Source organism: Populus nigra, chromosome 13 (genome assembly GCF_951802175.1).
Source record: "Populus nigra chromosome 13, ddPopNigr1.1, whole genome shotgun sequence".
Lineage (NCBI taxonomy): Eukaryota > Viridiplantae > Streptophyta > Magnoliopsida > Malpighiales > Salicaceae > Populus > Populus nigra.
Window position 1 is genome coordinate 9,235,555 of NC_084864.1, and position 17,478 is coordinate 9,253,032.

Here is a 17,478-nt window from a genome sequence, read left to right on the forward strand (position 1 = left end):
CGAATTAAATGTGTCGTTGTGATGAAATAAATAATTAATAGCTTGTTTAATTGTCTTGTTTAATTGTTATCAATTATATTTCGAAGTTGTGATTTCTATAAATTTATATATGTATAAATTTGTATGTATGAACGTTGATAGTTGATAATTGATAATGAATATTTAACATAAGTGTTGTTTTAGTTTGTTGGATAATGTCGGGAAAAACCAATATTTTTGTTATGTTTTATAGAGGTTCAATAGAAGTCATGGATGTATCGGGACTCACCCCAAGGATTGCGGAGGATGGATTATTGTAACGGTGTCCAGGGTTTTATTAATTTCACAACATCTATTCCGATGAATTTTACTGATGGCGGTATTAGGTGTCCATGCAGGAAGTGTAAAAATTTAAAGTTTCTGCATCAAGATGTTGTAACGATGCATCTTCTAACCAAAGGGTTCATGGAAGATTACCTGTGTTGGTATGCTCACGGAGAACTATTTGTTCCTGATGAGAGCATGGAAGAACAAGTGGTTGGGTCAACTTCTAGTGCTAGCAACATGCATGAAGTTGGAAATGAGAACAGTAATCCTTATAGGAATATGGTTATGGATGCAATGAGAATGAGTGAAGGTAATGTCAGGGAATGTCCAATCGTAGAAGAAGAACCTAATGCAGATGCAACAAGGTTTTTTGATCTGTTGAGAGATTCTGACGAACCATTATGGGATGGCTGCACGAACCACAGTAAATTATCAGCCATAGCATAGGTGTTCACCATCAAGTCAGATCACGGGTTGAGTGAGGCCGGTTATGACAAGATTATTGAATGGGCGAGAAGCATTTTACCTGAAGGGAACAGGCTGAAAGAGAACTTTTATGCTGCCAAGTCCATGATGAAACCCCTCGATTTAGGATACCAGAAAATTGATATATGCCCTAACTTCTGCATGTTATACTACCTTGAAAATGCTGAGATGACCGAGTGCATGAAATGCGGGCATTCCCGTTACAAACCCAGAACTGGTAGAGGGAAGACTCTCGTGGCATATAAAAAACTTAGATAGTTCCCAATCACACCTAGACTGCAGAGGTTATTCATGTCACCAAGGACTGCTGAGCACATGACATGGCACCAATCACACCATGCGGTTGATGGAGTGATGGTTCATCCTTCTGACGGTGAAGCCTGGAAACACTTTAACAGTATGCATCCTCCCTTTTCAGCTGAATCAAGGAACGTGTGTCTTGGGTTATCTACAGACGGATTCAACCCATTCGGGTCATTTATTGCTCCTTATTCTTGTTGGCCGGTCATACTGACGGTTTATAACTTGCCACCGGGGATGTGTATGAGGCCGAAGTTTATGTTTTTATCTATGGTCATACCAGGTCCGAGTAGTCCGGGGCGGAATATAGATGTTTGTCTTCGTCCGTTGATTGATGAGTTGACACAGTTGTGGTCCTCTGGAGCTTTGACTTATGACATCTCGAGGAAATAAAATTTTGTTATGAGAGCGGCTTTGATGTGGACTATCAATGATTTCCCAGCTTATGAAATGGTTTCTGGTTGGAGCACGCATGGAAAGCTAGCATGTCCATATTGTATGGAGAACAACAAGGCATTCACGCTAACAAACGGGGGTAAAGCTTCTTTTTTTGACTGTCACCGTCGTTTCTTGCCACATAACCACATGTATAGAAAGAACAGAAAGGATTTCTTTGTTGGCAGAGTTGAAAATGATGTTGCACCCCCGCGTCTTGCCGGTGAAGAATTGTTTGATGTTGTGTCAGAGTACGGTGAAATTGTGTTTGGTCTCCAATCAGGTAAGCAGAAGTTTCCTGGTTTTGGTTTGACCCATAATTGGGTGAAGCGAAGTATATTTTGGAAGCTTCCTTATTGGAAGACCAATCTTCTCCGCCATAACCTTGACGTCATGCACATTGAAAAGAACGTGTTTGAGAACATTTTCAACACCGTCATGGATGTGAAGGGGAAGACAAAGGACAACATCAAGGCTAGATTGGATGTAGCGCTGTTCTGTAACCGTAAAAATATGGAGTTTGTTTGTGATGGGTCACGGGTCGCAAAACCAAGAGCAAGCTTCGTGCTAGAGAAAAACACACAACTACTAGTCTACAAATGGCTTAAGAGTCTGCGTTTCCCCGATGGACATGCCTCGAACATATCAAGGCTGGTTAATACGGAGGAATGCAGATTATATGGAATGAAGAGTCATGACTGCCATGTGTTTATGCAAACACTTATCCCATTAGCTTTTCGTGATTTGTTGCCAAAGGGGATATGGGATGCACTAACGGAGATTAGTCATTTCTTCAGAGACATATGCTCCAGCAGGTTGAATGTTGATCACATTGAAAGGCTTGAAAAGAATATCATCGAGACAATATGCAAACTTGAGATGATATTCCCTCCATCATTTTTTGACTCAATGGAGCATCTACCCGTACATTTACTGTTTGAGGTAAAAGTTGGGGGACCGGTCCAGTACAAATGGATGTATCCATTCGAGAGGTTAGATATTACAGTTGTTATGACATTTATAATTAAATGTTTTTATTTTTATTTTAATGTTTTTAATTGATAATTTTATATATATATATATATATATATATATATATATATATATATATATATATATATATATATATATATGCAGGTACTTGTTCAATCTTAAAAAAAAGGTTAAGAACAAGGCGCATGTTAAGGCGTCAATATGTGAGACGTATATTGTTGAGGAGATCTTAACATTTATCTCATACTATTTCGAACCTCATTTGAGAACAAGGATAAACCGTGTTCCACGGCATGATGATGGTGGTGAAGTGCATTCAAGTGGGAACTTGTCAATATTCTCCAATCCTGGACGACCCACACCTAAAAATGTCGTGAGGGGAAGATATTTGTCTGAAATAGAGTTCAGACAAGCACACAATTATATCCTATTTAACTGTGATGAGCTTAGACCTTTTATTAAGTAAGTGGATGTTCGACTTAAACTTTGTCAAGAGTGTACTATTTATGTTTTGTGATACCATACACTCATATACTTTGGAACAACCTTGCAGGCAACATCGTCGATACTTACTGTCCAATAACTCACAGCTGACCGAATCCCAGATCTTTCAATTACAAGATGAACAATTTGCCACATGGTTTAGAACACATGTAAGTCCTATCACAAACTCATTATCTCTTGCAATGTAATTAATTGTTATTGTTGTTACATAATATCCGTTTATTGATTATTGTTGTATTTAATTTACAAGCTAGGTTTATCAAATGGGAGGAAGTGCTGCTATTTCACTGTCTTTACTGTGTCTGGGCCCTGAAAGAAAAGTTAAGTGCTATAATGGATATTTTTTCAATGGATATGTCTTTCATACTAAAGATTACGAGCATGGAAGAAAAACATACAACAACGGTGTTTGTATTAAGGGATCGACTTCTAGTGAGTTTGAAGTTGACTATTATGGTAGATTGGAAGAGGTCATCGAAGTGCAATATTATAGCGAGCAAAATAGAGTGTTTTTATTCAAATGCTATTGGTATGACACAACTGACAAAGGAATCAGAGTAGATCCTCACTATGGTCTCGTTGAAATCAATTCAAAAGCTAGACACCGCAACGTAAACGACGTCTTTGTTTTCGCAAAGCAATGCCAACAAGTTTATTACACATACACCCCTTCCTTTAGAAAGGACCGATCAAGAGTTGATTGACTATCCGTTTTAAAAACAAAACCCAAGGGTCGTGTCGAGGTTGTTTAGGATGAGAACGAAGACACAAGTGTGATAGATGAAGTCTTTCAAGCAAGTGAGTTGGTTGAACCATACTGAGTTGCTCTGTCGATTGACTTAGAAGAAAATTTGAATTTTCGTGTTTTCAACGATAGTCTTGTTGATGTTGACGCAGAGGAGTTGAATGTTGTTCTGAGCTCTACTAGTGGAAAAAAGAATGTTGTTGAAGAAGATGATAACGAAATTGAAGAGTGCGATGAAGATGGTAATAATTCAATAGAGGACGAAGATGAAAATTCCGACTAACTAAACATGTTATAAAGCCTTATTTTTATAATGTAATAATTTGAAACATGAAATATTTATTCTTCTTTAAGGGTCAGCCTTTGTTATTGTGTTGTGTGTGTTGTAAGATTGCAATTCAAGATTTTTTGAGAGGGTTACATTAAAAAAATAAGAAAAATTTACCTTTTCACCGATGGATTTACCGGCGGAATATAAACCGTCGGTATTTCACAAAGAGTTGCAAAACAAATTACGGGATTTTGCCACATTCACCGACGGATTTACCGACGGAATATAAACTGTCGGTATTCCACAGAGAGTTGCAAAAAAAATTACGGGATTTTGCCACATTCACCGACGGATTTCCGACGGCTTTCCGACGGCATTTCCGATGGATTACCAACGGATAATGCATGCGTGACACGTGTCCGTTTGCACCTGTACCGACGGAATTTCCAACGTCCAATACCGACGGCATTACCGACGGATCACGCATGTCTGACACGTGTCCATCTGCACCAGTACCGACGGACTTGTCGACGGATTTGCCGACGGATCGAAAAGTTTGGCGGGATTTCCAAACTTTTTGGTGCGCATTTCAATTAATTTCAGACGGAATTACCGACGGAAATTAATTGCACCGACAGCAAATAATTTCCGTCGGAAATATTGCTATATATACCGCCCATCCCTCCACTTTGTTCATCTTCTCCTCTTCTCCCTTTCTCTTCTCCTCTTCTCCCTTTCTCCCTTTCTCTTCTCCCTTGCTCTTCTTCTCTAATTTATATTTAGCTTTTAGAAGGATTTTATTGTTTTGGTGGTAGTTTTAAAAAGTATGTATCCCTTTTTCTTTATCTTTTTATTTTTTTTATTTTAATTATGATTATTTTTTTTGGTGTTCTTTGTTTTGTATATTGTTTGTAGATAAAATCTTAAATTCAACACATTATTAAGGTAAGCATTTTTTATTCCCAAATTTATTTTGAATTGATATAATGTTTTTTAGTTTTTTAATTTTATTTATTAATTTTAGTTTTTTAATTTTGATATTATTGTTTGTATTGCTATAATTGTTATTGTTGAATGTTATGTTAAAAATATTAATTTATAAATATAATTGTTATTGTTGATTTATTTTAAAAATGTTAATTTATATATATAGAATTGCATTTAATTAGTTTATCTTAATTTATGATATTATTGTTTGTATTGCTATAATTGTTATTGTTGAATTTATGTTAAAAATGTTAATTTATAAATATAATTGTTATTGTTGATTTGTTTTAAAAATGTTAATTTATATATATAGAATTGCATTTAATTAGTTTATCTTAATTTAGGATATTATTGTTTGTATTGCTATAATTGTTATTGTTGAATTTATGTTAAAAATGTTAATTTATAAATATAATTGTTATTGTTGATTTGTTTTAAAAATGTTAATTTATATATATAGAATTGCATTTAATTAGTTTATCTTAATTTAGGATATTTGTATGACTTAAATCTAATGTTAGTACCAATTTAACAATGAATGTTCATAGTTGTAATTCTATATGATGTTATTGAATAAAATGTTATGTTGATGATGATGAGTTGGGTTGAGATCCAAGATGATTGGATCGGGATGTGAAATAAAATTGAAAGTGTAATATGATTTTGTCGACAACTTGGGACCCCCAGTACAGGGGAGACTCTATCGATTTTTTTTTAAATAATCGAAGTTAATTATGTAATTATTCGTATTCATTTGTGTAGATGCGTAGAATCAAATCTACAGCACGTCGTCAGAAGACGGTTGCAGCTAGTTCTTCTAGCAGCGAGGAGGACGTATCCTTAGGTGCTGATCACGGCGAGGAATCTACGCCAACTTGTGATGCTGCCTCTTCTAGCGTGGTTTCACAGCGCAGAAGCGGTGTGCCTTCACAGCGGGGTCAATTCACCCGCAAGTACCAGGCACAATGGAAGGATGACCTCTCAATGTAAGTTTGTTTAGGTTTTAGTTTTTTTTTATATACTTATTTTGTGACAAGAAATCAGACAAGAAATCACAATTAATATTAATTACTACTTTTATTTAATTTCAGGTTCACAAACATTGAGGCTGCAAGGACTATAACATTGGTGTTTAAATCATCGATGGAGATTCCATTGTTTTAATGGAGCCAGGTTTCCAAACATCCTGAGTGGAAACCTAATATCGATGCATGGTTTAAGCGATTTCAGGTCGGTGTTAATTTTTAATAAATGATTTTTATAATTTTATATCTTGTACTATTTTTATTTTACATGAATTATTTATATACACAGAACAAATTTGAGTGAGATAGGGCGGACAACAATGTTGTGAGGAGGGTATGGGAGAATCACGCGGCAACTAGGTAACATCGAAAATAATATTTATTTTTGTTTTATAATTTTATGTTTTAAATTCTAATTTGTTACTATGGAAGTAGGTTGCGTGATTTTTAGTATGACACCAAAAAAAAATCAAAAAGACATGCGAGGGATAACGGTCTTGAAGGATGGAATGAGGTGGCGGTTTGGCAGGAATTCAAACCGCCATTCATCTCGGGGGAAATATGGACGACATATATTGAGCACATGACCTCAGAGCGGTTCTCACGACGCTCACAGTCTAGCGCCGGCAACCGGAACTGGTAAATTTATGGTTCGGTGACCACGCACACTGGCGGATCCGTCCCATTCAGCGCACATGCAAAGTGGATGGTAAGATTAATTTTAATGAAATATATCGTTAATTAATTTGTCGTTCCTTATAATATATTTAACTTTCAACCTATTTTTTTCTTACAGGCTGCGTCTCTTGGACGTGAACCGAGTCCAATGGAGCTGTTTGTAGAGACGCATGTGCGGAGTCAAGACCGCCAAAAGGGGGTGCAACAGTTCGTGGATAACCGTGCTCAGCACTTCGTGGTATGTTCGTTCATTCATTTTATTTTGTAAGTTATTATTTTCTTGAATTGCATTTGATGATTTTTTTACCGATGGAATTTTCAGGAGACCTATAATAGCCGGTTGAGGGAGAGATATGGGGACAATCTGTCGACCCATCCAGATTTCGATCCAGATTTGTGGATGGAGGCGGGATCGTCTGGTGGACCCGATAAAAATAGGGTCTACGGGCTCTCCAACATTACGGCTGACAACTTGTGTTCGACTCGTAGTGTCTCAACCGTTGGAAGCTCTCCATCAGTTTCGAACACCCAGTATGAGGAGTTCATTGCGTTGAAACAACAATATCAACAACTCTCGACGAATTATGATGAGCTCCGTCAAATAGTCATGGAGATGAGATCAAAGATGGGTGACGATACTTGTGCAGCTTCTTTTTGGCAGTATGGTCCCGGGAACAACCAGCCTCCTCCTCCTCCTCCGCCTCCTCCTCCAGCTCCACCACTATTCTAGTTTAATTTTGCTTTTTAAACACATTAAATTTGTAATGAATATTATTTAACATTACTTTTACATTATTAATGTTTAATGCATTTCTATTTGTTTATTAAGGTTTTTTACAATTAATAAATTATTTTTTTTTATATATTTTAAATACCTACCGACGGATATACCGATGGATAGTATCTGTCGGTATTTAACAGAGAGTTGCCAAACAATTACCATCCATGCCATCATTACCGACGGCATCACCGACGGATATAATCCGTCGGGGATTAAATTCTGACGGCATTACCGACGGATAATATCCGTCGGTATTACACAGAGAGTTGCAACAAAATTACCAGCCATGCCATACTTACCGATGGATTTATTCCGTTGGTAATGTTACCGCGAGAAACTTTTTTTTTGGCGCTCGCGTATCCGTCTGTAAACCGTCGGTGTTTCCGTCGGTAGGTGGTTTTTTTTATTTGCGACAGAATTAACGATGGAAATGGGATTTACCGATGAATTTTTTACCGACGGATGTGTTCCGTCGATGAGTCCGTCAATATTATTTTCATCGACGGATTTCATTGCTGTCACCGACAGAATGAGTCCGTCGGTAACACTGGATAATGTTGTAGTGGATCCACTTTATAAATATTGTCATTAATCCTCTGTATGATCTGGAAATAACCATCTTCTCGAGGCTTCAATTTTGATATCTTTTATTTAGGAAAACTTTCCTTCCTTATATGCACCCAAACCTAATATCCTAGTTCAAACCTACTAATTTGCATTCTTTATTAGTCTTGAATGCATATTGCTCATTCTTTTTTTTTTCTATTTGTTGTCGTCTCTTTTCATGTAAGTCTTTCACCATATGTGCGTTTTTATTACTATCAAAACTAACTCTTTCATCAACAGGTAAAGGAATCAAGTCTAATTATATGCAAATTCAATAAATAGTAAACAATCTTCCTAGTTTTTAAGATTCTTTTGAATGATAGCTCTTAATAATTAAGTTAAATTTCTATTTATTATTTCAGTTTGACTATCAGTTTATAGATGACAAGCAATTCACGTAAAGAACTAGCAAGAACACATAATTTACTCTCCTTGAACAAGTAACCATCCATCAAATAAAACTTACCAAAAGCTAAATGTCCACATACATTATAAATCATGACAAAGTCAAAATCATTATCATACAATTCCTTTACATATTCAAAGCCTAGCAATCTAGTATTCATGGTATTTAGAAGAACATACCTACGTGAAAGTGCATCAGCTACTATATTTTCTTTGCCTTGCTTATACTTGATTACATAAGGAAACATTTCAATGTTCAACCCATTTTGGGTGCATATGCGCAAGGAGAGATTTCTGACCCATAAAAAATCAAAGCTACAACCACGAGGAGATGGGCAATTTCAGATCCTTAGAGGATCAATGACAATGCTTATAAAGTTGATTTGCCAGGTAAGTATGGTGTTAGTGCTACCTTCAATGTTTCTGATCTCACTTTATTTGATGTAGGTGATGATTTAAGGTTGAATTCTTTTGAAGAGAGAGGGGGATGATGAGGATCAACCCATCACCAAACTTAATCATGTCAAAGACCCATTGGAGGTGCCAAGTGGGCCAATTACAAGAGCTAGGATAAAGAAGCTTCTATAGGCATTGAATAAGCTTGTTCAGAACATATAGAGCTAGATGGACCTAGAGGAGCTTGGGACACCTAGGGAGTATGAAGGACAATCTCTAATTTATCTAATCCAAGTCCAAGAAGAGCTTAATTTATGTGGATCAAAGGGCTGTCAGACTTGATTTCTTAAGTTGGGAAGGATTAATTAATGATTTTCCTAGTCTAGGAAGGAAACTGAATTGACAGGTATAAAAGAGGGAGATTTTCTTCATTAATTGTCCATGCAAAATAAGAAAACCAAGCACAACAAGGTAAGAAGATTTCAGAATTAATTCCATATTCAGATCAGATTTCCTAGTCTATTTAGGACTTTTTAAGGGTGACAAATCTGATTCTAGCATATATAGGATATTAATTTTGGATTTTTATTATTTTCTTCTTAATCTTTGGTTTATTATTACTCATTTGGGTCAATTATATGTGGGCCTCATATAAGTCCATATATGGGGGTCTATTAAAGTTTATTTCAGTCAAAGTTAATATAAATAAAGCTATAATCAAACGTGTAGGGGGCCACAAAAATTTAGATTAATAAAAACTTATTTGTTGTACCTTGTTGTGTGGGTTGGTGAGATTGTTTTAGAGTTGGTGAGATATTATCCCTTTATTGGTTCTGCTTCATGGAACACCATGTAAATGATCTACCTTTATAAAAAATAGACTGCTATATTCATTATCTTCAAATTCCTGTAATAAAGAAACACAAACACTAGGAATATAAGAACCAATTTCATTAGTGTTAAAGTATGCCTCATTAGATAAGAGTAAAATACATATTCTTCTTTTCTCATTATTTTTTCTTCACTCCATTAATTTTCTCTCCACACTTGACTTTCCTTTTATTTTTCATTTTGATCAAAGCCTTTAAATTTGTCTTTAATGGGCAAAACCTTACCCTTTGTTTCACACTTATGACTCACCTTAGTTTTATTTAACCCCAAATCCTCATCATTATTTTATAACAAGGCTTATTTAGGTTTTTCTGCTTTTTTTCAGCTTCAACCAATTTTCATACACTTGCTTAGGTGATAATGATGCAAATGTATATATTTTCTCAACATTTTATAGTTTATACATACTTTTAAAACCATCATACTTGGCTTTTCTATCAAATTGTCAAGGTCTCCCTAATAAATATGTGTGCAACATGTATGGAACAACATCACATAAAACCTCATTCTTATATCTACCTACTGAAAATGACATTAACACCTATTTAGTCACCCTAACTTCTCCACATTCATTCAACCATTGAAGCTTATACGATGTAACATGCTTAGTAGTAGTCAAGTTCAACTTTCTAACTAAAGGTGTACTAGTAACATTAATACAACTACCATTATCAATAATCATACTACATATCTTATTTTTTATGTATATCTAGTATGAAAAATATTCTCCATTTATTGCTCAACATCTTCTTTACAAACCTGAATATTCAAAGATCTCCTTATAACAAAGGATTTACCATTAACATCATATTCAACATTACTGGCATATTTAAATACTGATATGCTTTCACATTCAGATTCATCACGAGCTAGCTCTACTTCTCTATCACCTCTCAAAATCATAATCCTTTTATTTAGATCCTCTAATGTATAATGCCCAAGTCTTTGACAACTAAAATGATTAATCTCTTATTTATGCTTCGGTTGGAGATTATTTCTTTCCTTTTCCTCTATTATCACAACTTGCTTTTTAACATATAAGGGTTCAACAACTTTAGGTACTGCTTTTAGCTTTATTGGTGCATTAATCTCTCTCCTAAAATTCAACTTCCAACCTGAGAGGACCTTAAATAACTGCCTGGTCTTACACTACCTTTTTTTTCAACTATTTTTTAACCTTTATAGCCATATGCACCATATCTTTAATTTCTAAATAATACTAAAATTAAATAACATTAGGAATATCTCTATTTAAACCATTTTAAAATCTAGACATTGTGGCTTCTTTATCTTCAGAAATATTAATTTTAATCATATATAGTTATTTCCATCTTTTTAAAATAATTATCAATACTTTTAGAACTTTGAGATAAAGATTTCAATCTATTATATACTTCTCTATAATAATATTTAGGGACAAACCTCTTCTTCATGATTGTTTTTTTCTCCTCTCATGTGTTAATAACCTCTTTTCCATTACGTCTCCTACCTGTAACAAATTGATCCCATCAAATTATAACAAGATTAATGAATTCAAATACAACTAATTTTACCTTTGTTTCCCTTGAATATTGATGGCAATCAAAAATAAATTCCACCTTTTTTCCTAATCCAAATAAGCCTTTAGACCATTATTTCCCTAAATGTTGGAATTTTAAATTTTATGCTATCCAAATTACAGGGCAAAGCTAGGCACAAACTGAAAAAATAGAATTGAAATTCTTTTTAAATCTACGACTTTGGATTTTAGCTAATAAACAAAGGAGGGTTAAACAGAATAATTGAAATTTGTTTTCTAATAAGGATAAAGACGAGACCTAGAAAGTTTCGATATAGTAGTGCGCTAAGAAAACGAAGCAGCAAACAAAGACACCCAGTACAACAAGTTACAGTCCCACTAGGAAAAGGGTAAGTCAACTTAAAATAGAGGCTTGGTTGATCTAAACCATCGTGATCATCAAAATTCCTCCCTCAGCCAAAATCCTTATTTGACCGAAATCTACCACCAAACTCTCTCATTAGCTGTGTCTCATATAAGAAACTTTGGTGTGCACGAGGCTTTTTTTCATGATTAACTACATCCTCCTTCTTATCATCATCGAAGTTTTTAGTTACACTTTCATTTGAAGGAAAAAATGCTCGTCTAATAAACCTTTTAACCTTCTTTACCTTACAACTAGAAATAGCATGTCTACTAATCATTTTAATACTTAATTTATCAATCTTTCCCATCAAAGCCTCCATCCTTACCTCCAACCTATCTTGTCTTTCTACAAGATCCTTCACATTCGATTGTGTCACACGTTTTGATATCATTAATTTCCTCACACACTACTTCACATGTTTACACTCGATTTAATATCACTCCACTCGTGTTTCACACAATTCAATCGAGCTTTTCACTCAAATAATATCATTATGCCCTTTACCTCATTATTCGCTTACTTAGGTTCTTAAATGTAACTTAGCAACTGATCAAATAATCAATCAAAATAACATAATGATTTTATAATAATGACGAATTAAGAATCAAGAAATATATGAAACTAATCAAAACAAAACTTGAGGACAAATTTATGAATCGCAAAGTAAATTCATGAGAAATATAATGATGAAGAGAAAATACAAAATAAAAAAATGAAGTTTAGGTTAAAGATTCAAAGAAAACTAACTAATTCAAGAAGTCAAGATTCAACTTTAAGAATTTTAATAAAATAATTAAAATAAAGCAAAAAAGATGTATACTACCCAAATTTAAATGAAACAAGGCAAGATAATCCAAGAAAAACAAGAATCCAATTCAAAAATACTAACCTATTCGTAAAAATCAAGAAAATATTCAAGAAACTTTTGGCTATCCCTAGAATTCAAGGGCTTGTATTCAATTATGCTCTAACTCGTCATTTCAATCAATTCTTGTAATTTTTCTTTGACTTTTCCTTTTTTCTTTTTATCCATACAAAATTCAAACAAGAACAATATTTCTTTTTTTTTTTACTCTAGGCCGAAACCATGAAAGATAAAAGATGAAGATCAAAAACACGATTTCTCTTTGATGTGTCTCAAAAAATTAAGAAACTAAGCAAGATAATTTTTTTTAGATTTTAAGGGGCAAGGATAATTTTTTAAAGAGTATAATTGAATTAAAATTGGTTGTTATTGAAGAAATTAAAGGATCAAAGACCAAATTATCAACTTAGTGATGTGAAAGATCCTATAGGTTCCACTATATTTTTTATTGAACAAACTTTTATCTCTTAATGTTGACATTGACTTTAATTAAGAGATTTACAGATCCAAGGACCATTTTAGAAAAAGAAATTGAAGGGATAATTTTAGCCAAGGGCTTAATTGAAGGACTTTTATTTTTTTTAACTTGAATTTTGTCTTAGATTGTACAATTGGCAACTTAGAAGGTCTGAAACAAAAGAAGCACTGACTTTCAGGGACTTGTTTGAACTTTCAAATCCTAGACACTATTATTTCAGAGGCGTGATATAAATCCCAAGAGCAACCCTTTGTCTTCTTCCTCATGATCAAAACTGAGATAGAGAGAGCCCTAGCCTTTTAGAGAGCCACCTAACCCCTTTTTGCCTCTAACTCACGCGAAGACCCTAGTACCTAGCCCCTTCATGACCTTCTAACCCAGACACCTCATCACTGCTGGTTTGCCTAATTTTAGGGTTTTTTCTAGTGATTTTGCCGTCGGTCTCTAATAAACATTGGTGTCATTCATCAATCCTTGCTTTGCTCTGTTGTTCTCCCTTGTTTGCTTTTGGCTTTGTTGTTATTATTATTATTATTATTATTTTATTTTCAGCGATTATTTCGCTGACTCTTGCAAGGAAAGCATCTGCATGCTCTATCTAATTGTATCAGTAATAGTGGTCCTAGTTTCTATCCTGGCCCAATCAAAGGTTGATTGTTAGTTACTTGCATCTGATGGTGAGTATTTATCGAGCTAGGACAACCTTTTCTGTCTATAAATAGACTGATGGTTTTATTAAAGAGGGAAAGAAGAAGAAAAAAGAATCAATCAATAAGGAGAGTAACACATGTAGAGGAAAATAAAGAGATGAAAGAAAAAAACCAGAAAGATATTAAGAGAGGTAGAGAAGAAAAGAGAAATGTTAGGCTTCAGGTCATAATGTTTGAGATAGTAGAATGCTCAGTATAGAATAAAGAGAGGTCAAGGACTTGGTGTGTTAGTTTATGACCTTAGTCCTAGAGAAAAAAGAGAGGAAGAGGATATTTGTCCATTGGAGAGTTAGTGCTCAAGCCGTTGTTGTGTTCATTCCTTTCTCTCCCAGCTTAGGTACCCTTACCCAGTCTTTTTACTTCCAATGTTATTTTGCATGTCACTATATACATGTAATCTTTGGAAACATTATTTAATATGTGATGTTGTATTTCCTTTTAACTTTCATACCTGCTATATGTTGTGATTAAATGTAGTTGTGTTGTAATAAGTTGGTTTAACCTAATCCCTTTCAAAACAACCTTAAGTCATCCAAGTTGGGTTTTTTTAAAGACCCATGTCTTCTAAAATGAGTTTGATGTTTGTGAATCTGCTCGTGTTGCTTCTGTACTCTTACGTGAATTTATTTTATGACACATTTAGGTCTTTTTTTGGTTGTTGTTTGTGGTGTTTGTCTTGCATGATTTTGGCTCGATCCATTTCCTAGCTAAACCTTAAGTCACCAAAGTAGGTCTTTTAAAGGACATATCTTGCTCCAGATTGTGTCATTTCTTTCAAATTGTTTCACTAGATCCTTATTTGCTAAATATATTTCAAGGCTGCATTTGGCCGAGAACATAACTACATCCCCATCTTGCACTTTGATGTTATGGATAATCCCTGCATTATTTTTGAAACTTGTTTTTATTAAAAAGAAAGAAAGATAGATTCTCTTTAAAAGGAAAATAAGACTTCTAATTTGTTATGCTCGTAGTTTTTAAAATATCAAATCCTTTTACTCATGTTTTTTGAGCCTTCGAACAAGTTTCCAAGGCCCATTAGGTTTTAACCTACACCAAAAAGTCTATTTGATTGATATTTTTTTTAAATAAAAATATAAAAAACCCATTCTTTAGCTTAAAGTTGTATTTTAAATGGTTTTGATTATTCACTCTAAAGCTGAAGGCACTAGAATTCTACATGACCATGATCTTAAGCCTGAAAAGAAGTAACATCCAATATTCATCAAAATAAAAGTGTTGACTTTAGAGGTATGATAAAGAATAAAATAGAATATGGAGGTCCACTCATTAAAATAAGGGTCCATCAAAACCAAAGTTGAAAAGAGATATTGTTTTAATAGATTCCACTACAAATAGATGAACTTCTAATAAGTAACTATTTGGATAGGTATGGGACAAGGGAATTTTCATTTAACAAACATTGTAAATAAAACTTAGGTGTTATAGGATAAGTGAACTGGTATCATCCATAGACCTTTCCTAGGATTTGGTTCGGTTCATTGAGCCCAACATAAACCCACTGGTCATTTACTAATATGACTTGATCGATAATTAGTCACATATCATGAGAAGTGATCGATTTTAGAATTCTCAATTCACGTGGTATTATCAAAAGATAATAATCAGGAGTGGTAAAAATGAACAAAACCATACAATGGATAAGCTTGACTTTCAACTAAGGGTTTAACTCACAACAATAGACCCATTATCACTTATATAGATAGACCACCGGTAGATTAGGAGCTATATATAAAAAAGAAAATAGCAATGGAAATGCCGATGAAAAATATTTTGTTGATGCTTTCTGACATAAATAACAATGAATTTTTTTAATCGGTAATTGGTGACAGAAATTGCAGTAGAATTTTTTTCGTCAATAATTTTTGATTAAAACTTCGGCAGAATAAATAAAATAAAATAAAATTCATTGGTAATTCCATCATAAATATGACAAATCTGTATTTTCTGATTGAATTGCCAAAGGACATTCCTTTGAAAAAAATAAATTAAATAAAATGTGATAATTCCCCCTATTTTCTTCTTTTTCTTCCCGTCTAAAAAATAGTAGCTTCTCCTTATATTTTCTCACAAATCGAGCCACCATCGTAACAAATTTGGCCACCCTAAATTGCCAGTGTCAACCTAAATCCATAAATAGTGTCAATATCCTTTTTATTTTTTATAACATTCATATGTTTTAGGTTCATTTATTAAAATCTTTTTGTGCTATTTGTAGTTTAGTTATATATTTAAGTGTTTTAGAACTTTTTCTTGAAAAAGATTTTGTTGTATTAATGTATGATTTGTATATTAGGGTTTGTTTGGGTTTTGGAGGAAATTAGTTTCATTTGTCATTTGATAAAATTAAGTTTGATTTTGTTTAGGCGTGTTATAATTTAAGAAATGATGGGTTGTTTAATGAGTACCAATTATATTTTGTCAATTTTATTATCAAGTTGGAAATTTGAGGAAATTTAAGGAAATTGATTTTTTGTGAAATCGATAATAATTAAAAGGTATTAATTTAGGCTAAATAATTTTGAATTGAATAAATGATTGATAATTAGCTGGGTACTGATTATTTATTGTTAATTTTATTATTTAGTTTATATTTTGATGCAAAATTAAATTTGTGTAGAAATGATAATTACTTATTGGATTGTGAATTCATTTTGAAAAAAAAGTTTAATTTTGAATTGATAGTTACATTATTAATAAATATTGTCATCAATATTCTATGTATGTTTTATAAGTAATGGATGATCATTTTTTGATGTATTAAGATTCTTTTGAAGGGCTGTATAAGCAAGATTATCTTAATGGAGTTGAGGGTGTGGGGGTGAAATCTGATGTTCATGTGAGTGTAAGAATAAAAGTACCACCATAAAGATGTTATGACAATACATCTACTTGAAAAATGGTCTGTCAAGAAATATTCATGTTGGTTTGGACACGGAGAATTCTATGTTCCTTACAAAAGCGTGTTAGAATGGATGATTGACTTAACTTCTAGTTCTAGAAACATACATGAGTTTGCAAATAATAATAGTAATACTTATAGGAGTATGATGATGAACGAAATGAGAATGAATCATGATTATTAAGGTGAAGTCTCATGTAACATCCTTTTAGATGAATAACCAAATGTAGAAATAACTAGGTTTTTTGAAATCTTGAAAGATTTTGATGAACCATTAAAGGATAGGTGTATAACTCAATACGTTATCGGATATTGCACAAGTATTTATCATCAAGTCAGATTATAAGTTAGGTGAGGCCGATTATGATAGGATCTTGAAATGGATGAAAAACATGTTACATGAAGGGAATTGTTTGAAAGATAACTTTTATGCTGTAAAATTCATGATGAGACCTCTTGGTCTAGGATTAAAAAAAAAATCCAAACTTTTAAATGTTGTACAATGGTGAATGTATAAATTTTATAGAGTGCAAAACTTATAAGCATGCTTGATATAAACCCAAAAATGGTAGAGGAAAGACTCTTATTGCATACAAAAAAATAAGATGCTTGCCAATTACTCCTAGGTTGCAAAAGTTATTTATGTCTTTAAAGACTGTTAAGTGCATCACATGATATCATTCACACGACGAGGTAGATGAAGTCATGGTGCACCTTTTCGATGGTAAAACTTGGAAGCAATTTAATAAGGTGCATCCTTAATTTTTA